Here is a 24256-nt window from a genome sequence, read left to right as displayed (position 1 = left end):
TAAAGTTTATGATTTCATCTTCCCATCTTCTATGTGGTTGACTTCTAGGTCCATTCAGTAGCTTATTTTGTCCATCTTTGATCTGTTCTTCTTGCAATGTGTCTGGCCCATTGCCATTTTAACATTTTTGCTCTTTCAGTGATGTCACATATTTTATTTTGTTCCTGGTTTCAATCATTTATTTTTCTATCTCTTGTTATTCCAAGCATACATCTCCAGGCACGTGGGTAGATTTGCATTCAACAGCATTCAGTTTATTCCATGCACTCCATCCCGTTTTCACTCTTCTTTCGATTTCTTCCATAATGTCTCTGCACTGATTTGTTGTCCAAGGTAGACATTACTTCTGACTTATTTGAGTATCCATTTATCTACTTAAATTTTCTTGCTGTTGACAGTGTTTTGGTGGAGTTGGGTTGTTGATGTAGCATCGTTGTAGATATATTTAATAAGATTGATATATGTATCCTAGCGTTTTGATTTCTTAGAGACCTCAGTATGTATACATTGACTGAAATGCTTTCTTGTAGTCAACAAAGCCCAGGCACAGAGGAAGCTCATATTCTCTGCATCTTTCAATATTTCTCATACAACTTGTATATAAATCCACTTCTGAATCCTTCTTGCTTTCTTGGTTGGGTGAAGTTCAACGTGTGTTGAAGGCAATGTGTTAATAAATTAGATTTGCTTCACTTGACTAACCTTAACTACCTGAGTCCCTCCATCCCCTTTTAAATTCTTGTTTTTTCTCTTGTACTTGTTAACTAAATTGTTTTCAGAAATGAGAGAACAAAATTATGGCTCGGTTAATACAAATGCTTTTTTTGAGCATCAGCACAGTGTCTCCTCTATATTTGATGAGATCTCACATCTGCAATTAACTACATTCATCATAGTTGCATTTTATTGAGCATGAAACCATAAATACATGTTAAATAACATCATAACTGGTAACTTGACATCATTTCTATGTTTTATTTGCAAGCCCATTCTATGTGGTCTGTGAGCATCTAATATATAACACACAGATGGCCTGCATCATGGAGTTACCTAAAAGTACAATGATCAGTCTTTAACCATGGCTTGCTGTGGCTGTAATGTATCATTGGGCCAAGTGGATTAAATCCCTAGAAAGGGTGTGCACTCACCACTATCAGTGTCATTCCATTTGATTTAATGTGCAGATTTGTGCAGGTGATCAGCCCGGGTTTATTAAGTGTGTAGCAAGTTAACTGCTGCTATTCCCTCACACAAAGCAGTTTCTTCTTTTCTTCTTTCCCAGTACAATGAAGGATGAAGGTTGATTTGTTTTTTCAGTGATCTGCAAACTTGTTCCTAACATCTAGCCGAAGGGGAAATATGTGTTTTTGTTCCGATACCTATTTTTTACAAATGCACAGTTAAATTGCCAGCTACATAATGCATTTGTGGATGAGGTAGTGAACACCTTTGTGTGAAGGTGTGTGTGTGTGTGTGTGTACTATATGGGAGAAGGAAAAAACAATACCAGAACCTTTCAAACTGACTAATGAACTAGGAATGTCTGAAGATGAAACATTTGCTACACAGTCTTTTCACATTAAAATAAAACACATTATCTGATGTTTAATACTGTAAACTGTAAACATGGTTAGGCAATGTTCATTAGCAATCAGGTCTTTCACATTCCATTCATGCAACTAATATATATATATATATATATATATATATATATATATATTTTTTTTTTTTATGTATCAAACACACATACTGCTAAACCGTTTCTTGGATAACTGCAACATACCGCCACATAAATCAAACTCAAAGTCACAGAGAAACTGACCTGCCAAAGAAGAAGCTAGTTTTCACTATGACGGGTTTAACCAATTTTTTCTCGGTCTCTCTTTTTCTCAAAGTAATGCATATATTGCATCCTGTTTACTTAATGAACTCTTATGTAGCTTCTTATTAAATTAAAAGTAAATAAATACATAAGTAATCAAACTATCTACATTAGTAATAAGAAAATGTCAGTAAACACTGATTTACTGAGAAGGGAGTTGCCTATTAAAAAGGCATGATTTTATAATTTAGCAGTCACATAATATCCTGCTATATAAAGATGCTAAGACTATTAGTTGTGGTTCACTGACGCCAATGATAACAACGCATTCACACTTACTTGGGGAATTCCAAAATAAATACCAAATTTTCAATTCTCTTTACAATTTCACAGTTTCGTTTTAATGGTATTAGCATGGTGATATCAGTGCACATGCCTTTTGCAAATCAGGTGCCGTGGGATAAATTTCAATTAGTTTAGTTGCAATTTGTAAATTTATGCACTGCACTGTTTGCTTGTACATCTTTCGAATAACCTAATAAATCAAGGAGGCTGGCGTCGTGTTTTCTAATTGAATAGCTGCTCACACACCCGGAACAGCTATGCTCTCTGTCAAGAGTTTTGCAGAACAATATTAATATTGGCCAAGAGTAAAGTCTCAGGGGTCAGCGTGGCAGGTGGTATAAATTTTTGCCTCCTGGAGTCTTAATGTAATACAGTGCCGATCATTTATGGACTGGAAGGTTGGTCATAGCTGGAAGGAAATTAAAGCGCTTTCTCTGCAAACAAATGTAACTTCGAAAGTTCACAGCTATCAGGGGAGCCTTGGGAAATTTCATTGAATTTATGTAAAAAGATCAGTCTTTATCTGAATCCTACTCCCAAATTCCTTCCTTTGGATTTGTCAAAGAAAGTGCAAAAGTAAGCTCTTTCACAGCCTATAATTTCACTGGTGAGATTTACACTACTTCATGGTACTGAGGTGGCATGATTATCCAATAATAATAATAATAATAATAATAATAATAATAATAATAATTATTATTATTATTATTATTATTATTATTATTATTATAATTATAATAATTATTATTATTATATAACTAAGTGTTGTTTGCTTTGATACAGTGTTATGAGACTATACACCAATTTCTTTAGAAATACATATCCTGTAAACCTTCTTAATGTGGTCCTTTGTTCTTCTGTGATGAAACAATGACCACATCACCATCACTAACTAAAATGTGGGTGTGCCTACTGTCTAGCAGTGGTGGTGCTGTTTTTGTTTTGTTTTGTATTGGGGGGGGGGGCACATTGTGCGTTGCTTGCTCTGTTTGTTGTCTTAAAGTGCCGCATGCTCCACTCTGCACATCTGCTGTACAGTTCAGAGTGGTTAATTGAGCACATCTCCCTTTGTGTTCCATTTGAAAATAATTTCGTTCGCCGAATTCTTCTGTGTCGACAATCTGCAGAGCTGCAGACAGTTCCACTCTCTAATCTTCTTAAAACCCACTCAGCAGAATAAATCGCCTGAGTGCAAGTTTAGCATAGTGCACAGCAGTGAGCCTGCCAATTTAACCACTTTGTTCCATCCACTGGAACCGAGGCATTAAGTTGACTGTTGGGAAATCTTTGCAGTGCCCTGTGAAGGATAGAAATTCACAAAAAAACATTCACACCCAACTGGAATGAGGATTCTTTTTTTCATTCATTAGTTCATCCATTCTTTCTTTCTTTCAAGGAGGACCATTAATATGTGTAATGCATTTACCTGACATATGAACTCACCCTCCAATGGGAATGTTTGACATTCACAAATCATTCCAACAGTACCTGAGGAAAGTTGAATTCATTTTGAGTCATTACTTGTTGAGCCCAGTGGATGGTCAATAATGCAAAGACTAAACCAAAACTTCTTCTCTGTCAGCTGGTGCCTCTCTCGTGGGACCAGAGGGTTAGTGGACAAGCCTTCAAAATCTTCAAAATTCAAAGTCTTGGTTACCTCTGACCTAAATGCAATGACTCGCTATGACAGATCTGATGTTTGCTGAGCAGCCAGGTCTATAATGCAATTTCTCGAAAACCAGTCCAGACCAAAGTCTAAGATTAGATCTTTAATTAGCAGGGACTGGTTAGCCACAGACCTGACATTCATCTGTGCCAAGTTTAAACCAGGTCCATTATTTAAGTCAGCTCATAAGTTTCTTTGCTATGACTTCAATCTGAGAAAGCAGATGTTTAATTGGCAGGGTAAGCCCTCATAAAAGGTGCTTAGATCTAAAAAAAATATGTAGGGGATCCCACTGGCACTATGCCTTTAGGATTGGCCTGCATTGTGGCCTTTTGGGGGAAATAAGCCGTTCTCCAAATCCTGAAGTCAAGAGAACTCACACAATTAAAAATAAAAATAAAAGCCCATGATAATGTAGACCTGCACTATATTTATCATTACATATCTGGCATGGGCTTGGTTCTTCCTGGCAGACACTGGCATTTTACAAGCTGTGGCAAGTGATTATAAGGGGAGAAGAATACTCCTTCGGCAGATGAAGCCAAAAGTCAGGAGAAGGCAGTGGAATAGGAAGGGGAAGTTAAGCAGATATGTGTGCCCTTCACACACTTATCATTCCACAACAAAATACCCTTCTGTATAAGTCAGTGTGCTGGCTCCGTGTAAAATTTTAAATTGACTGTAAAATTTGATGTACACCTAATATAATCCGTATCTGTCAGGGCCTAATATATCTTCAGCTTTTTCTGGGTCCCTATGTTCCTATCTTTTCTTTTCACTCTTAAAATGTGTTTTTTTGTCTGCGTATAGCACTCAGTACCAATGTATACCAGGAATGATGTTACAGCTCAATCTCTTAATTTGTAATCCTATTTTTTCCAAGATACAGTATTCATTCACTGACATGTCCAAAGATGCATGGAGTTCATATTGTAATGAGCTCTGCCGTCAGAACGCTATACAGGCGGTGATTGCCTATATCATGAAGAATGCTGGATATTAACTTCACATACTAGCAATTTAATGCATTAAAAGTATTAAATAAGGCAGAATTAAGGTTAATTTTGAGTAAAGTGTTTTTGACTATCATGCTGATTGCAAACTAGGTTCCCTGCCAGAAATGCTGCTATGCTTTATAGAGTTTGAAATTCAAACGCTGTGTGTGTGTGTTGGCAACGAAAAACCTAAGGGAATATGTAGAAGAATATACATTGGAGGGTGGGAAAAACAGCCATTAAAAAATGAACTATTAAGGTAAAATTAGCAAGGCCAAGCTTTTAAAAATACAATACCTACATATTTTAAACTGAAAAAGGCAAACTTATCTGCAGTTGGTAGGGAAATAATTCTTAAAGCATACAAAACTGTCAGTATGCATGTATAGTGGCTGTACTACTTAGAAAAAAAGGAATTGTGACTTAATGATAAACTTTGATTTATGTTTTACTTATATTGATGAGGCTGGAGGCTATTATTCAGCCTGTTTGAGAGTAATTTAATGTTAGTTAAATGACAAAATAATGGAATGACTTTCTTTCACATTCATCCACATTGTAGGGCACCCGGGGCATTATTTTGTTTTGATGACTTCAGAATTGTCTGTCTCGAATAGAGTCTGGCCGTAGTCGGCTGCAAGCACACAGAGAATCCAGGACAATGAGGCATTAATAAAGGGGATAAATAGAAAGAGCAACCTACAGAGACCAACACAGCAGAGGAAATTACTTTTGGGGAGCAGACAGGAGAGAGAGAGCGCGCACATGCTGCATTGATCACTGTCTGTAATCTGTTGTCAGGGAACAGTGCTGCAGTAACATCGATCCTAAACAAAAACATGTGTCTTTCTGTTGCCTTAAAATGCTTTATATCAGTCTTGGTGTCCATTGGTGGCAGGCAAAATCGTAGCAATGTGCCCAAGAAGGCTGAGCTTCTTAACGTTCAGTTACAGCGGGTCAAGATGAAGAATGACTCTGATTACCGACTGGGTGAACCACAGTCACTGCTTCCTCATGCATACCTAGCTGTCTGCCACGGACCAGGTGGGGGGACTGAGAGTTGGCCTGAACTCTGTGACAGTACCAGGGGATCTTCAGTTTCAGGGAAGCAGATGGGGTATTGGCTTGATATCATACTCAAGGAACAGCACCCCTGACGCTACATTGGCCCTCATAATTTGCTGGGTGTGTGTGTTTAGATGGAACATGTCCATTTTTAAAAGTGTGACCATCTGGTTTTGGAGGCATATGTGGCCAGTCTTATGAGCCACTAAAACTCTGATGGGTCATTAGGAAGGCAGCAATATATGTTTCACAAAGTATGAAACAAAGAGGAAATCAGTGGGCTGTAATCCGTAAGTGCCCTGGCAGCACACGGGGACGCAGAGAGGGATTGTCATTTTTGCAGCATTCGTCCAGAATTAATGCAGTCAGCCGAGTTTGGTTTCAGTTGAAGCAGAAGGACACTGAACACATTTGATTTGCTCAAGAGGATGTCTTTGGGAAGCCATTTTCAACCCAAATCTGAAAGACAACTCTCTGTGTGGTTTTGCATTGATCTAGATAGCTAGATAACACATTCTGTAATATATATATATATATATATATATATATATATATATATATATATATATATATATATATATATATATTCATAAATGATAAGTCTAATTGAAAGATAAATATACTTTAAATATCACATCCTTTCCATATGGGTAAATGTTTTTGCTAGACCAGCAGTGTCTAACATCATCTCAAATTCCTGGTGAAGCTTGGCAGCTCCAGTGAGCAATCAATGATAAACCCGTTCAGAATCGCTGCTGATGGAGTTTTTATTTGAGCCTCTGCTCCGGGTTATGCCACAAGATATATTGCATTGCTGAAGCATGGCAATATTAGATGGCAGAATTCAGGTCACAGCCGTGGAGCTGACAGCGTGGGGGGTGGCCTTAATCCAATGGCTGCTTCCTCAGATGACTTCAAATTCACCCCTATAAACAAGAAATAATAATCCAGGGCCGTATTATATGCAGGAGACAGGTCTGCCAGTGCTGAGGAACACAGCAGTGATATTAACCAAGAGCAAATACAGCAGACCTGAGAACAGATGTTTTCTCTCCCACTTCCTGTCTCTCTTTTTCACACCCTTTTTTGTCCTGTCTACAGCAGCTTCTTTTCACACCCAGCTCTTTCATTATTATTATCATTATTTGGTTGATGTTGCTCCGGCTCCCTCCCGTCAAGGTGTTTTGAAGATTTTCTGAATGGGTAAAGTTGTTCTTTCAGCTCGGCAGGGATAACAATCGCCATTGCTTTCTCCTCCTGTTTACCTCGCCTGCTTTGCACGCAACCTGCACTCAGCTGCGGAGACACAAGATGACATCGATTGATAAGCGGCAACATGACATCAAACCTGGGGTGTGCTGGTCCTTCGCCTAGATAAAAACAAAACAAAAATAACAATGAATGGCGTGCATACGAGATACAAGCTTCGTCTAGATTCAGGGATAATTCCAGTGTATATTTTCTATTTTTTAGTTTGTTACATTCCTGTTTTCCACCATTCGAATATGCTTTCAAAAAGGATTGTAGATTCTACTGGGATTCAGTCACCCTCATAAGCCTTTAAGCATGGATTATAATTAGTATTCATGTGGATAGAAACAGTAGTTGTAGTAATAGTACAAGTCGTAGTAGTAGTAACAATTGTAGTAGTAGTAACAACAGTAGTATGCTTTCAAAGCATCAAAAGGAAACAAAGCCTGAAGTCACAAACTGAAATGCTGTAGAGAGAAGAGAACGGGTTTACAGTTACTGACCTACATGTTTATTTGCAGGAGTTTCCATTATTAATCAACAGCAGCAAGGATATTACTTATTTAATTCCCCTTTTATTCCTATATTGACATATACCAGCAGCATGGTGGGATACTGTGCTTCTAAGACTTCAAACTACAACAAATTACAGAATTAATCTAACACTGGGTTGTACCTGTACCTTGTTTGATTCTCACAGCACACCCGGTGCATTGTGGATGGTTTCTTCCCTGGTTTCTCACTTCATGGCGGATGTTTTCCTACACAATTTTAATGGACATCTTAAAAGATTCAGCAGCTTACTGGGAACTGTCTTCTGCCAGGTAGCGGAGTGAATGAAAATCACCACTTTAGTTTTTATGGCTCATTTGCAAACAGCTAATTATTGTGATTCATGGCAACTGAAACCGATACATTAGTAGATGTGCTGCCGAGTTCACTGGGTTAACAGACAGGATTATCATCTTAAAGTCAGCTATTAATGAACACATTAATAAGAGTACTTAACAACAGTAGTATTGAAAACAATACAAATATATGTGTGACAAATCTATTTTTGTGTTTAAGTGAAGAAAATGCTTCTAAGGAGACAGCTTTAATTCTAAAATAGTGAATGTAATCAATATAGGAAATTGCAAATTCAACTTTGTAATAAAATATCGTTTAGGATTTATTTCTACTTAATAATTAAATGCATATTAAAATTATATATATATATATATATACTTATGGATGTTTTATTAACGATACATATATATCGTTAATAAAACATCCATAAGCAGCAAAATATTATGAAATATTTTCAGAATGATCTGATTCAGAAATTGGGAATCATAAAGATAACTGGACAAGCTAACCTAAAGCAATAATGAACCTACTCTTTTCCCTTCTCTAAAAATAACATTGAAGTTTAACATAGAAGTCATTTAGTAACTACTCTAATTTTAGACATTTTGCTAATACACAGAACAAGGTTCCTGCTTTTCAAATAGGAAAATACAAAATGGAAACAGTAAAGGCTGATTCAGTTAACCTCCTCAGGCTGGTTTATGAAACACTGGTATGCATCCAAAGTTTGCTTATTTGTGCATGATTTAATGGTCACATAGTTGGACAGGTCATAATTCTTTACATACTGGAGGATAAAAACTAGAATTATTTAGCAACCTTTTTGCTGTTGGGGTGTTGCTGCAGTTTTACTTTAGAACCTACAACTATACATCTCTTAAATTTCTCTAGATTTTCAACTGCTACTTACATCTTACTGAAAAGACTCTTTGATTGGAAGTTTCACAAACCAAATCAGTAACAAAACAACATCAACAATAATAACAATTATGTAGTATCCAACTCAGTGCAAACAACAGATTTCCTTGGTTTCACATTTGTTTGGGAAAAAAAATCACCCACTTATAGGATGTTTAAAGGTGAGAATTATAAGTCTTGTTGTTAATCCTCTGAAATCTAATTTTCACTCAGTGACCTTGGCACCTCCTAAGCTGATTGCAAGGAGTGTTTAATTACTACGAAAATTACAGAGATTTTTTTTCTTCCTCCTCACTGAAAGCTTTAGCTGCCAGCCTATCCCGGCACTGTACCCGTGACTGATCTGTTGTGAGCGATACCAGGCCTGGCTGTCAGGGAGCTTGCTGTGTAAATGGCATGCGCTCGCTCATGCCAAACAGGAGTCCTCCACCTGGGCCTGTCACGACATCCACCCGGAGAACAATACTAAGGGATGACAGGCCCTGCATATATTTGCCATACATCGTTGCTTGGCTGGTGGTATGATTTACATTCTAAGCAGCGTTCAATACAAATTAGCTGGATAATATGCTGACAGGCTTTCAGATGCTTTTCACGAGCTCCTATATAACTGAAGTATAAAATGTAAGCAGTGATTAAAGCGCCCCCCCCAAAAAATGAAATACATACAGAAAAATTAACTTTTTTTCGGCATCTGTTACCCTAAGGAATATCTTCATCTGACATGAAAATGAATGTTTTTCTGCACAGTTGTGTAGATAGTAATGAACACAAAATTCTGCTTTAAATCAAAACCTAAATATAGCTTTCCTGTATAGAGTAGGGAAGTGTCCAAATTGAGAAATCTCTAGAAATAAGAAGCATTACAAAGCTGACCATTTCACACTAGTCAAACTACAGGTTGCTAACTGGTTTGGAGATACTGGTTGTACAATACTACGGTGTATTTTTAAGCTAATTATGTTTCCCAATAATTTTTCATTGTGATTTACGGCTCTATTCCCAGAAAAAGCCTAATAGTGTTACACAAATCTGACTTCATAAAGCCTCAATGTACAGTCAGTGATTTTTTCGCATTTGTTACAGCTAATGTCTTGAGCAGCCACATTTAGCTTGGATATGCCCCAGCTTTTGTAAATCTATCCTGTCTTAATCCTAACCCAAACTCCTTAACGTATGTACGCCCATAATGAAAACCCACCGAACACTGAGGAAATGTTGATTTCTTGGATTTGAGTCGAGCTCTGAACAAAAGGGCCATTGTGTAGTGTTTCTGTGTGGTTCATGGCTGCTAAAGGAATTCCCACAACTATAGTGTCTTATGAATTGCCTCTGCTACAGCTAAAGTCAATTTTCCTTCTCTCACCACAGAGAATCCTGCATTTTGCTTAGCCAGCCATTTCTTCCTAGAGCTCAGCCCCTGTGTTTCTCTTGGCAGTCCATGCTGGTTGCCTTTTTTCTCATTTTGTTTTGTTTTTTTAATTTTGTCCAAGTGTTCACAGCACTCTAAAATGTGAAGAGCTTGTGTTAAATTTTTTGTGCCATGAGACTTGGGGGAAAAAAAGGTGACAAATTACTCAGAATAGATCTGGCGTTCGGCTGAAATAATCCCATCATTGAAGTATCAGTTTTATTTCCCAGCTCTTGGCATCCAACCAGGGATACTATTCAAACAAATAAGCTTAAAAACAAAAAGGAGCTTAAGTGTTTTCCTTCACACTGCTTCAGTTGTGAATAGAATATCTCTTCTCAATTAAGAAAAAAAAACACACAATACAGTATGTGTCAGTATAGAACAATAATTTAGTGCGTTTTACACAACACTTGTGTTTTTTTGTGTGCTGTGTATATGTCCACAACCTAAATTCATATGCCAGCTTAATTTCCCTATAACCATTCACTACTTCTAATGGAATAATGATGTATTATAGCTATTATATTATAGCGAATCCAAACAAATGAATCTGAAATTGCACTAACACAATGGTTGGGGTTACGTGCACTTGAAAAGCACCTTCCCAGTCATGAGTATTATTTATATATCCCAAGATGAAGCAAGAGCACGTCCCTCAGGCTAGTGAAACTGGTGGGACTTGGCTTGAGATTTCAGCCATTAAGATCCCATTTACCTGGCATTGTCTCGCAACAATCCATACATTATGCACACAAAGTGTATACTAAAGTGATGGAATCTTCATGGCCAGGCAGTAAACTCTCCTTATGATATTGAGAGTAATTTTCCAGAATTTTGTAGGGCCGGCAGACATAGGTCCTAAAATATTCCCTCATGTATGTCACTATGAATAGAATAATTTGTGTCAGAGCAGTTGGTGTCTCTTTCAAAATCAGAGCAGCAGAACAAATTTCATGACACGTGCATCAATACTTTTTTCATGTAGGCACCATCACTGTTTTAATTCTACCACCATTTTATTTGAAACGCCAAATTAGTAAACACACCTTTTACCTGTAACATCACAGCAAGTTTGGACAAATAAAGCAGTTTACTAGTTTCAGTGGCTAAATCTGTATTTCAAGGCCATCTGTATCTTTCATGGCCATGTTGTTAGTTGGTAGAAGTAGCACAGCTTATATGCATCGGTTACTGATGGGAAAATTGAAGTGTTCTGGCTATTGGAAGTGATTGTGTTGTACATAGTCCTGAGCAAAATATTATGTTTTGTTTAATTATTGGATTCATCGTCTTTAAGGGGAAATGCCTGTCACAGTGTTTGCTAGAGTTAGTTAGCTAACAAAGTGTGGAGTTAAGCTCGTGTGCCTACACTAAGAGCATGTCATGAAATGACGGCTTAATTACACTGTGGAACCTGTGCTTGCGTTAGAGTAAAAAAAGTCAGAATATTAGCTCTCTCATATCTCCTAATCTGATTGATGGTAATACAGCATCCAGCTGGCTCTGGAAGGATGCCTTGGCAAACTATCTCCAAATATTATTTGTTATTAATTTGGCGGATGATTTTGTCCAAGCTGGCTCACCGTTTGTGTAACAACAACCCCAAAAAGTTTTTTCCTGGTATTATTTGTGCTTTTATGAATGTGCCATGTATTTCCTTCTGTAAAAATAATGCACAAATTCAGAACGTTTATCATTCTCTACTAACTCACCGCAGTTTAATTCACTTCTTTGCTAAAGTAGCCTGTCACCAATGTAATGTTTTATCATTAGATTCCAACCAGAGATGCTGAAGAAATATGAAACCCTTGTTACTTTCTGAACCAAACCAAACTTGCCACAGACAGTGATGTGGTCAATGATGCAACTTGTTTCAACAGTTTTCTTATAATGTAGTTGGTATTTTCGCGGAAGCATTTTTTAAGGTGCCGACGTTACGGTGTTCCCAGGAGGTCCAAGATGTGCAGCCGGCTCTCCAATACTCAAACAATTTAATATTGTTTGTTAGTAAGTTTCCTCTTGGGTGCTCCTCACATTGGTCCCCAGTGAATGCAAAAGTGGTTAAAAATGAATCAAAATAAAACATCTAAAACTGTTTCGCTGCAGAAGATCTAATTAAAGAGAATAAATATGAGGAAAGAATGGTGCCATTATAAGGTTTCCCGCTGAGCCCAGGAATTAGTATGCACAATGCCACCAAAGCGCTCAGCAGGGCCCTTCATAATGACGGCACTCACATTTTTTATTTTGTTGTTTTACTTACTTTTAATTAAATTGTGCACTTTTATTCCCCCTTAGAACTCCTTTACTTTAAATATTACATTCAGTGCATGCACAAGACTCGTCCTCCGACTAATTAGCACACATGAAAATTAAACCAAACCTAAACGGGAGCAGTTTAGTAAGTTAGGACATTGTGTCCTCTAACCTTAAGCACTTGTGGTCAAAGAATCAGCACATGTTCTGCAATATATAGGGTCACAATGACGTAAAGCTGTTTTAGTTTTTTTACCATCTATTTTCATTTCTTGATGATTTTCGAAAGTGCCCAGAGTTTAAATTTGGCCTGACTGTTTCTCTACTGTGAAATATATGACTCCAAAGTGGCACAATCCATAAAAGCTTCCATTCAGATTTTAGATTTTTTATTTTAGACCCTGTTGTCCAGTAAATTGTTGATGTACAAGTGATGGTTCCAAATTGGGATGGTAAATAAAAATAACGGAAAACCAACAAACAAACCGAAAAATCTTCAAAATCTGGTCAAGCAAGACTATCTGATCACTCAATCGTATGTGAGAGGCTTGCGTATCTATTTAAAGAGCATCAGAGAAGGAGTGAAAGAGTATCATTGCTTTCAAATGGGCTGTGAAAACGGGTGCCGGAGTAACAGATTCTTCTTCCAAGCAGTGCTTGAAACAAAAATCTAATTACAAAGCATTGATTCTGGAATGACAACATATGCAGAAAACCACCATCAGAAAGCACTTGGGCACTTTGTGGAGTAACGTTTCTTTTGGAGATTAAGAACTATGGGCTGCAAATCATACAGTTGCAAGTATGAGAAAAAAGTCAAAGCGTCCTCCAGTATAAGAGATATGAAAACGAGTACCTTCTAATGCAAGGATGTTTGCGTTTAGGCTCTGACCGCGAGTGTGAGTAATAATCTGTTGCCAAGGGTGGAGTACTGACATCCCAGAAAAATAATTTTAAACAGTGGTTAATGCTGATTTTGGTTAGACGGCCAGGAACTGAGGTCGAAAGTCTTGAAGTGCTTCAAAATCAAAAATAATTTTCAAAATGCATTACAGTTATCATGCTTCATGCTGCAGTATCAATATGATCAATTTATATCAGATCATATATCAGATCATCTCATTCATCATATATTGGCAGTTCCAAACCTTTATTGGTCCTTTTGATATGAAACCCGTGAAACCCAATCAAAATCAGACAGACAGACAAGAAGAAAGGAAGGGAGTGGGAGGCACAGAGAAAGAGAGGCAGAAATGAGATACGGGAAGCAGGAATGTCTGGTTTCACACACACAACTTTATGTTGCAACTAACTATCTTAAAATGTTGATGGAGAACCTAGGTTTATGACACAGCACTCTTAAGTTCCTCCAGTAACACTGAAAAAGGCAGAGCTCTAGATCAAATCAGTCTACATCAAATTTATCCAACAAGTCTCCCCGGTCCGATGCTATTCGCTTTTTAAAGACAAAAATGGCTTCTGCTGCCTTTCCACATTGGAAAAAATTGGTGATGCAGCAGTTTTCAATTGTTTGGGAACCCTGCTATTTCTTCGTGCAAGAATCAGTTACATGTGGCAGAATGTGAGGGTAGAGTGGTAGTACGGCACAGCAATAAACAGGCTATAGTGAGGCAGGAGGAGAAGGAGCAACAGGGGTAGGACAATTTGTATTGTAAGATACATGTAGTATCCTATTTGTTTATTTAAATAAATACAATTTGCAATTTCTTTAGATTTTAACAGCCTTGCCATTGTTTGTATTTGTTTGTTGTGATATGTTAAACGGAGATGTATTTCACTTTGTCTTATTCCTGTATATTCTGTATGTCATGTATGTCAAGGTGGGACTCTTTCAAGGTGGCACACTTTTACACCCTGGACTGCAGCTGTTGGGTAACATTATTATTAAGTAATTACTCACATTGAGGATGGGGTTTCCAAAATATAAATTTTCCAAGCTTTAGCCGACCTCAGAAAAAACGAGAGAAGAAAACCTGGCACAATCCAAATCGATTTCCTTCACTGGGGGTTCAGGGTGGAGATTTTTGGGAAAAAAAGGCAAATTGCATTTTGGCAAAGGGCAACCAGAAAGTAATCTCACAAGGCAAATTATCTTGTGTCAAAACATCGTACCGCCATCGCTGCCAATTCCTATTCAGGCCTTGTTTTCATCCATCCTCCACAGGCCTATAATTTGATAATTGAGATTCCCAGCTAGACAGTGATTCTGTCAGTACTCGGGCGTATCTGGAGCCCCCGCACATCTTTTTCTTGTTTACAGAGCAGGCAGAGCAAATGGAAACGGTGACCACACTTGCCAGAGCATACGTGCACCATCCTCTGGGATGTGGAATGTGCCTGCTGACAAGTTCAGGACGTGGATTGATTTTCTCTTCTTCTGCGCAACAGAACAGAGTGGGGAGCTAATAAACTGGACCCAGTGGCGGTTCGGTACATTTCTCCCTTCATTCATTATCTGTTTAAGTGATCAATATACAGCAGACATTCTAGTCCTTTAACCCCTTATCTTCCTGCTTGAAACCTCCTTGCAATGCAGTGCGACGCTTTAGTGTTAGAAAGAGCAGAAACATGAGGTGGAAACTAGTGCCGTTGGAGCTTTGTGAGGGCCCACACACAGACAATGCAGGCCACTACTGAGTCAGCATTGGGAATACTGGTGACAGGAGCAGGGCTATTTGAAAAGTAGTTCTCAAAACCCAGAAGAAAACATTCTGCAGCAGACACAAGATATGAAAACCAGTGATTAAACCGATACATAAATAATAAATGTAATTATTTTAATTTTTTTGTCTGAGATATTTCATGGTTGCATAGTGATTCGGAGAAATGTTCTCCCTCAATAGATAGGCGGATAAGGAACACTTGGGCCCGATAAATTAGAATAATATCAAAGTAGTTTATTCAATAATAACAAAGGGCTCCTGAGACGGCCAGTCGGGAAGACTCGTCTAAAGTCTTTCTAAAGAACATACTATCATATAGAAGATTACTCCCTTGGTTGCTGAGCAACTATATTGTTGTCAAATGAGGTACCCCGACTTCATCACAGACTTCTTTTGTCTCTTGTACTCTATATGGCCTTGGATAAAGAATGATTTTCTAAAAATCAGCTACACAGAAGTACTGCACCTGGCCTCTCGGGGGAAAAACAAAAATTCATACATGGGCTACACAATCTTGCTGCAACAACTGTGCAAATTGAATATATTTGGGATCTAGACAGGTCAATGTACTAGCAGTGCTTGAAACATGTACATCATTCCATGTACTATGACATATATACAGTATAGCAGTTTGCAGAAATGAATGTTATAATCTTGAAAAAAATAGACTGATTCTAATTTGGTGTGTGGTGTAAATAGTGTATGGCATTTTAAATGCATCTTTTCTAAATATTTAATCAGAAAGAGAAGCTATCATTTTAATACAGACTATGCATTATAGCCCTCCAAACTACAGTCACATTCCTGTATAATTTATAGCATTTACCAGTAGTTGCATCAGTATTTTAAAATACAAAAGGAAACCAAACTGAAATGTTTATTATTGCTAGTAGTCTGACTTAAAATTCAAACTCCCACTAAGTAAGTGGTCTGAGTGCAGTGGTCAGTGTCTAATTTACTGTAGTTAATCTGTCTAGACTGAACTGCTCACAGACACTTCACCAAAATGGAGTCTCTATCTGGGGGCAGACCAGTTCAATAAAAGTGTTCCTATTTCAGCTAAAACCACCTGCAAAAATAATTCTTACAGTAACAGCACTGAAAGACCTGGCTGGGGTGTGTGAGTGAGTTGCCTTCTAGAATTAGCCTCTGAAGAGAATACATTTCTTTAAAGGAGATCTGCATACTGTGGATATAAGGAAGTATGGTATCTACGTCAAGTTGCTCAAGTTTACAAGCAACACACTGTACTCCACATCAACGGATCTCTCATCCAAACCCTCACCTTTCGCGTCGGGATTTTCACATTAACTGACAGCGTGCAGCCGATACAGTCTGCATTCCCACGCCATTGCATTCTAGGCCAGGGTACATGATAGCTAGCTGCTGTGGCAACATACAGTCAAAACATAATAACAGACCGAGGGAGATGACATCATGTAGAATGCAGTTCACTGTGCCAGGAGAGACTATGAATGAACAGCTACCTCAGCTATTTTACAACCATGACATCCATATTTAAGTATCGCTCAGATGAGTTCCACCTAAACATACTACTGCTTGTCTCGTGACTCTACTTTACTACATTCGACCATTAGAAAACCTTTACTGTATGTGCAATCTGCAATCTGCCATTCAACATTACCTTTACGTTACTTCAAGAGAAGGTTTTAGCTTTACGGTCCAAAAGCAGAAATTAATACTTGGTATTTTCATTTATGTATTTAACACTTTAAAGCTACTGTACACTCTGTAATAATAGTAATAATATTAATAATAATAAATGATTCACGTATAGAACTCGGTATCATTTTCCAGTTTTCAGTTCTCTTGATGTATGATGAAATAATATTAATGCTCATTGTAGCTGATAATTGTGTTTTTTTAGTTAATTGAAAACAGAAAGCGCACTTCCTGTGCCGAACACTTTCTCACTTGTGTCCTACTCTTATTCATAGCTAGAAACTAGAAAAAGGTTAATAATCTCTGTTATAAAATCATTGAAGACATACAAATTGGTGTCCAAATGTAGAGAACTAGATTGCCCAGACCAGACACTGTAACAGTGTCACACTCTAGCCCCACTCCAAAAGTGAAAGATTTTTTCTAACCCAGTTAAGCATTTTTTTCAGTGTTCATTTGTGTTTGTGCGCTCACATTAAAAATATCATTGCTTTAAGCCAGCAAGCAGGATCTTAACCTGATACATGGCCCATTAACAATAAGTGCAGTGGCTGAGTGTGAGAGTGTGTGTGCGTGCAGGATCTGGCCCAGCCATCCCTCTGTCGAACAGCTGGGAGATGCCTGAGGGGGAAGAAGGTTCAGTGGCAACACTCAGAGCCGTGTGGAGAAATGTACCAGACCTGAGAGTGAGAACACCACGGAGAAGGTGGTGAGGGGGTGGAGGAAAAACAAACCAAACTAAACAAACACAAAACTGCATGACAGGGTTTGTTTTCAACCTGTGCATCGTAGGTTGGATTGCATTGATTCTGGCAAGGGGTATAGTGGACGTACAAATCATGAGGTCTGGTATAAAATAATCATAAACACACAGATTCCTACCGATAACACTAGTAAATGAGCTCACAAAGTAAGCAGGAAGTGCGTGACAAAACTGTAACAAAAAGCAGCCTATTTTCAGTAATATGTGAGCCTGCCTCGAGATATAAATGACAAAAAGGTGTAAACGCACAGCACTCAATAACAAACCAAGGAGCAGAATGTATTTTGCTGCTGATAAAGATCTTTATTTATTTCTCCAGTAGGAAAGCAGCCATCCAAGATGTTTGTCTTGTTCCAGTATGGCCTCCTTGTGTGTTGTTTTAGTTCACACCAAATTAAAAGGAAACTGCAGAAAGGAAATAGCAAGGGCTGCTCAAACCACACCCATGCGACAGCTCAGACCTCCAGCGCTCCACAGCTCACTCTGCACTCCTGTCAGCTCCGGCCACACAGCAGTCGGCAAACCGGCAATGTGTGCCTCCGCCTCTCGTGTGCTCAGTGGGGTTAAAGGATCGAGTGCACTGATCAGTGCAGAGTTCCCTTCTGTCCTGGATGAGGAGGCTCACATAAAAAGGTGGAGTTTTCAAAGGAATGGCAGGGCAAATTTATTTTAAATAATCCAGTATTGTTTTAGAAAAAGCATACACCTCTACTATAATAACAACAACAACTGCTACTATTATTATTTTTACATTTTGAACAGCGAATGTTGTGTAAACTCATGCTGAAATGTGTTGCACATATCATCCAAACAACCTGAGGTCATTCAAGCAAGTATCTGAAATAAGTACAGCCCTTCAGACAGAAGGAAATAAGCATCTGTTGTATTTGCCTATCTATCTAAATTATTTTAGTGCAGTAAATGCAAAATGCATACAATTGAAACCCACCCACAGCCACTACTAACAAACAAATTAATAATAAAAAGCCTGATGAGATAATTAAACTAGATTTTCAGCAGAACATACAAGCATAAAGGGTTGGTGCAAGAGGAGACCATTCAGTCACTCTGCCTTGTTTGAGTGCTGTTAGCCAAGATCTTGTCACACCCTTGGCTGGGTAGTTTTTATGCTCCAGACCCTCATGATTTGTGTGAAGAATTGCTTCTTATTTCCAGCCTTAAATGCATCTGCCCTTAATCTCCTGTCATGACCCTGGATCCTTGTTTCTTTGTTGAGGTTGAAGTAGTTATTTTGATTAATTTTGTTAGTACCTTTCAGGATTCAAAATAATTGAATCAAATCCCATTGCAACCTCTCCTGTTCAAGACTAGAGAGTTTTTGATCCATTAACTTGCCTTTTTTAGGAACATGGTGGCTAAAAATGTATAACATTATTCTAAATGCAGTCTTCTAAGTGCATTGTATACATTTGATAGTATTTTCCTTGATTGTAACTTGACACTTTTCTCTATACATCCAAGCATTCTGTTAGCTGTATTAATATTTTTCGCACAGTGTCAACGAGGAAGCTGAAGAATCAACATAGATACCGACATCCTTAGCTAAGTATCTCCTATCCAAAATGTATATTTGTCTATTTTTGCTTCTTGCATGGAGTACCTTGCACTGTAAATGTATACTCAGTCCTGAATGGAAAAAGAAAGATTGAGGCAAACTTCAGTGTTGAACTATTCAATTTACAGATTACAGAATAATTCATAGATTCCTACAAGTGTCCATGAACATCTCAGTAATTATTTCAAAACTGTAAATACATCAGTGTTTTTAAAACATGAAATATAATGTGCTACTGGAGGTCTCTGTGGTGGAGCGCTGCTTTCATTCAAACTGTCAAAACAACTCTGCAGATTCTCTCAAAGAATTCATCCCTGTATAATTCAGGCCTCATTAGTGCATTTTGATTTCTGATTACATTCCTCTACCAAAATAATCTCTTTACTGACATTTTTGCAGTAGCCTTTTATATTTACTCTTAAACTTCCAATCCAGGCACTCCTTTAAGACATTCATTAACGAGAGGCCTGGATCATTATCGTGAGTATTTCTGTGCATGTGTGCTTGCAGTGTAATATGCTAATATTGTGTGTGCTATGGATTGTACAGTCTATATAAGAGGCTTTTCAGAAGGTAGCAGGTGGCATAGACAGTCCTGTAAAATCCAAACTAAAGTGGATTATAAAGGTACATTGATGATAACTGAAGGGATGAATTATATTTACATTTTTAAACTATTAAAGTGAGGAAGACAAATCAATCTCGGAAAGGTTTCACAATCCCCAGCTTCACGTCTTGACAGAATTTGTAGGCCCATTATTGAAACACACAATCATTTAGAAAAGCAACGTAGTACTTAAAAGATACACCTACAGTGAGTGCTGCTAGTTTCTAATTCATAAAAACAACAGATGCATTAATGAAAGAACAGAATGTGCAGCACTAACAGCTTTTCACTTCAGCATCTAATTGTTTCAGTAAGTACCTTTAATTTGCAGTATTTCAAACAAATATTCTTGTTCACCAGAAAGACCAGTCATGCATGTCATTGCAGAATACCTTGTATAAGTTCAATCCAATAATAAAGTAATATAGATGTGACACCCATCAACGATTATCAATCAAATCTGAATGGATACAGTCTTTCAGAAGATGAACAAAGACATCATTAAAATAGTATACATAAAAACAACAAAACAAGTTTCCTAGCATTCTGTATGACTTTGCAACAATTCCAAAGAAATATTTGACAGGCCATTTAGCTGTCAGATCTTAGTACAATATTCTAGAACAATTGGTAATATAAATGTGAGCTGTAGGTACAGAATGTGATGGGCTGAGAAAACACATTATTCATTTGAAAATATATATAATTATGGAGACAAAAACAAACCAAAACACACAACCCAAGTCAGGCAGCTGATGAATAGCACCAGCCTGTTTGATTAGTAAATGAAGCAGATTGGGATGTGGGGGTGTCCAGGAAAGAAAGATACAATATGATTTTCAAAAGGGGCAAAATATGAAGAGGGTTCCAAAGTGATTTTCAAATCCTGATTTATGATACTGGATCATTTCATTTATATTTTTAAAGAAGGCAAAAATTGATACTTGCCACATTATCAATAAACCCCTCTGAGTTTATAAAGTGACCTGAATGAGCTTATAGAAATTACTTTGCAACCAGCTTCATGCTTTTCCCATTTTGCAAATCACGCTGACACTGTTAGATTATCAGACTTTCGTGAAATGCTCGCAAAAATGGCAAATTAATCTGTTTTATAAAATATTGTATAGTGGGTATTAACACAGGAAGTCTAGGAAATAAATAAATAGCAAAAGAAGGTACAAAACTGCTTCTCTAGTTATATTATTGGGACTTGTTGTAAGGAAGGAAAGACACAAGCAGAAAGAAAGAAAGAAAAAAGAAAAATGTTTGATATATTAAGCTAAACACACTGGCAGCTGAATTGCACCGTCCGTGAATCAAATCGCCAGAAGAAAAAATTTCCGACAGACAATAAGTGATCATAGGATTAGGCAGATGCTGAAGACCAGTTTCCAAGGAGAACAGAACGTCAACATTTGCCTAATCCTCTGGTAATGGAGGTTATCGATGCTCCAGCCAGAAAGTACACTCCCCCCTCAGCTAAAGCAATTTGCATAACATTAGGCTTTCCACAATGCGCATTGTGTACTTGTTGGTTTAGTTTCTCGCTGGGTCTCGTGTTCTTTACTATTCCGCACAGAATAAAACACCCAAACCTGAATGTGGTTGTTGGTTTTTGTCTTTTTGATAAGGTTGTAATTCTGTGTCAGTGTGCGTTAATAAATGCTGTTCTGCCAAGGTGCTGCAGTTATAGGCAGAGTGACCATTGAGTACAGCTGCAGAGGCACTGCTTCAGAAAACACGGGGACTGCTCTGTTCATTCGAAAATAACAACAGTACAACGACTACTACTACTACTGCTGCTACTAATAATAATCATAATAACTTAAGAATGCATTTTGAGATGCAGTTCTTAAACCAAGATTTGTGGTTTGTTAAAACATACATTGTATTTCACCATTGTTGTCCCAAAACCTAAGAGGAATATACACTATATCCTATACTATATACTATTTTGAAATAGTTTTTATGTTGCTGTTTTTAATAAGATTAGCTAAATTGAAAGTATATTCAGCAAATCAAGCTTTGTTTAATTAAATATTGTTCTTTTAACTCATGGTACAGCATAATAAAAATATATTTCTTAAATGTTGTGTTAGTTGACCTTCAGCTTATTTTAATTAATAGTTTGAACCAATAACAACTGCACACTGAATAATTAGTAATAATAAATAATAAGAATTAAACCAGTATTTTTGTCCAACTATTTGAGACATGGAGAGATATTTACTTTGAAGTGACATTTTAAAACATTGTTATAAAAACCTAAAGCAGTCAACGAAAATATAATTGGTGCCTTAAGAACATTCAGGTCTCTGCTGCCAAATAATTGAGGTAGTGTTCAAAACAGGGGTGTGTGATAGTAAATTGTGTTGTGTTGATGGTTAGACAAACTTGTGAATGTGTGTTTTGTGTTTTTAAGTCTATAGTGGAAAATACTTGATGTATTTTTCTATCCCCCTAACTCCGGATTAAAATATTTAGCCTATCTTTACAACTTTAAGAAAGAAACTAAATAAAGTAGCTACTCATTTATTTTTTTGTTAGAGGCCTCTATAATCAGTACTGACCTTTTTTGTATTATTATTATTGGCTGATTTTCAAATACACAAGAAGGGACAGGGAGAGGTGAACCTTTGATGTCTTGTCCTCACTTAACAATGCCATTACAAGGAGAAAGAATAATGTAGGTAAAATTATGTTATTATACACACACACACACTGCAGAAGCTTTTGGTATTATATAAAATAACTACCATTAAAAAAACAATTATATCTTTAAAAAAAAAAACATTTGGGGGTTTTGCCCTTGTTTAATTCAAAAGACTGAAACCAGGAAGATAATTTTGGCATACAATCCCATTTATTTTACAATATAGTCAAAATGGTGAATAATAATTCTTAATCTGGTTAGTTTTGGCTTCTTTCTTTCTTCCATTCATTATTTTTTTTTTTAAATCAACGTTCTGCTACCCTAGTTCAAAGACCACACTGTGCACAGTTGGGGGGCATCAAAGACCCAAGTCCACAGAATTAGACAAGAAAAGCTGCATCTTCAGTGCTTTTGGCTCACAAATATCACTGGGACAAGCTTCAAGAAACAGAATGCTTCTCTCCTGAATTTTCCTAGCAAAACCAATGGTCTTGAATTGTGCTTTTATTTGTGAATATACAACCAGGAGAAGACCGGGGACTCTCCCATCAAGGACGTGAACAAAAGGAGGAAGTACTGGGGCAGATGATTTTTTTTTTTCTGAGATGAGGGCGCGTACCAGTGGATGAATATGTTGAAGTATGACATGGGATTTTAATGTACACCAAATTACCTCCATCAGAAAGCCATCAAATTCTTAACCTGCAGTGTTTGCGTGGTTTTGCCAAGCTTGACCTGTGCCTGGCACTAAAGCCACACCTGCTTCAAAGACCTTCGGATCAGGGTTTAAATTGAGTGAATGCTTCAAGTCTTAACTGATGTAAGCAGGTACAATGCTGTTTTTAATGGTTTTATGAAAAGCCTGGATGATAGATGTATATTAAGAGATAATCCAAAACACTAGATATTTCAATGGTCTGCAATAAGGAATAAATAAAAATATCATTAACAAACTAAAGCACATTTTTCTGTGGTCTTTACTAAGTAATTCATAAATATGAGAGGTGAGCATTAATAGTGCATGGAGAGCTTGAAAAAAGCTCCCATCACATTTTTCTAACTGTAAATCTTCCCATCAATTTGTAGTGATACTGCTACTAATTATAATAATAATAAGGAACAAACAAATGCAATTGCAGGATGTGTATGTATACAATGTAAATAATCTAGGAAAAGTAACCATGTTACACTCCCATAGATGTATCTTACCTATGTTGAGGTTACAGGCACAATGCATAAATAGGAAAATATTCTGGAGGGTAAAAACATTAGCAACAGTAATTAAAAGCAATATATATTTTAATTATTCTGGGACATAGCTAAATACAGTGTCCATAATTGTGTAATATGAGTTTTATGATCAAACTAAATATCTTGAAATAATTCATGCAGCATTGATTTTGCCGTATTCTTCTGCGGCCAGATATTTCATGCATGATTGGGTGTGTAAAAAGGCAAACCTGGCTGAGATCTCTACTTACCCACAGTAATGTCATCTTGGTAAACAGCGTATGCTCTTTATTGACCTATAGGAGAGAAAGCGTACAAGTTCATATTTTAGTCATTCAATTTTAACTGCAGAAATGTGCAATCCAAGAGTTGTTGTGAATTAGAATTTTAAACCTCAGTAGAATTATCAATTTATAGAATATATTAAATATGTTAAAACAATTATTCTAGTAAAATATCACCTATGCACATCTGTA

The sequence above is a fragment of the Amia ocellicauda genome, chromosome 18, assembly GCF_036373705.1.
Source record: "Amia ocellicauda isolate fAmiCal2 chromosome 18, fAmiCal2.hap1, whole genome shotgun sequence".
Classification (NCBI taxonomy): Eukaryota; Metazoa; Chordata; class Actinopteri; order Amiiformes; family Amiidae; genus Amia; species Amia ocellicauda.
This window is presented reverse-complemented; position numbering follows the sequence as displayed.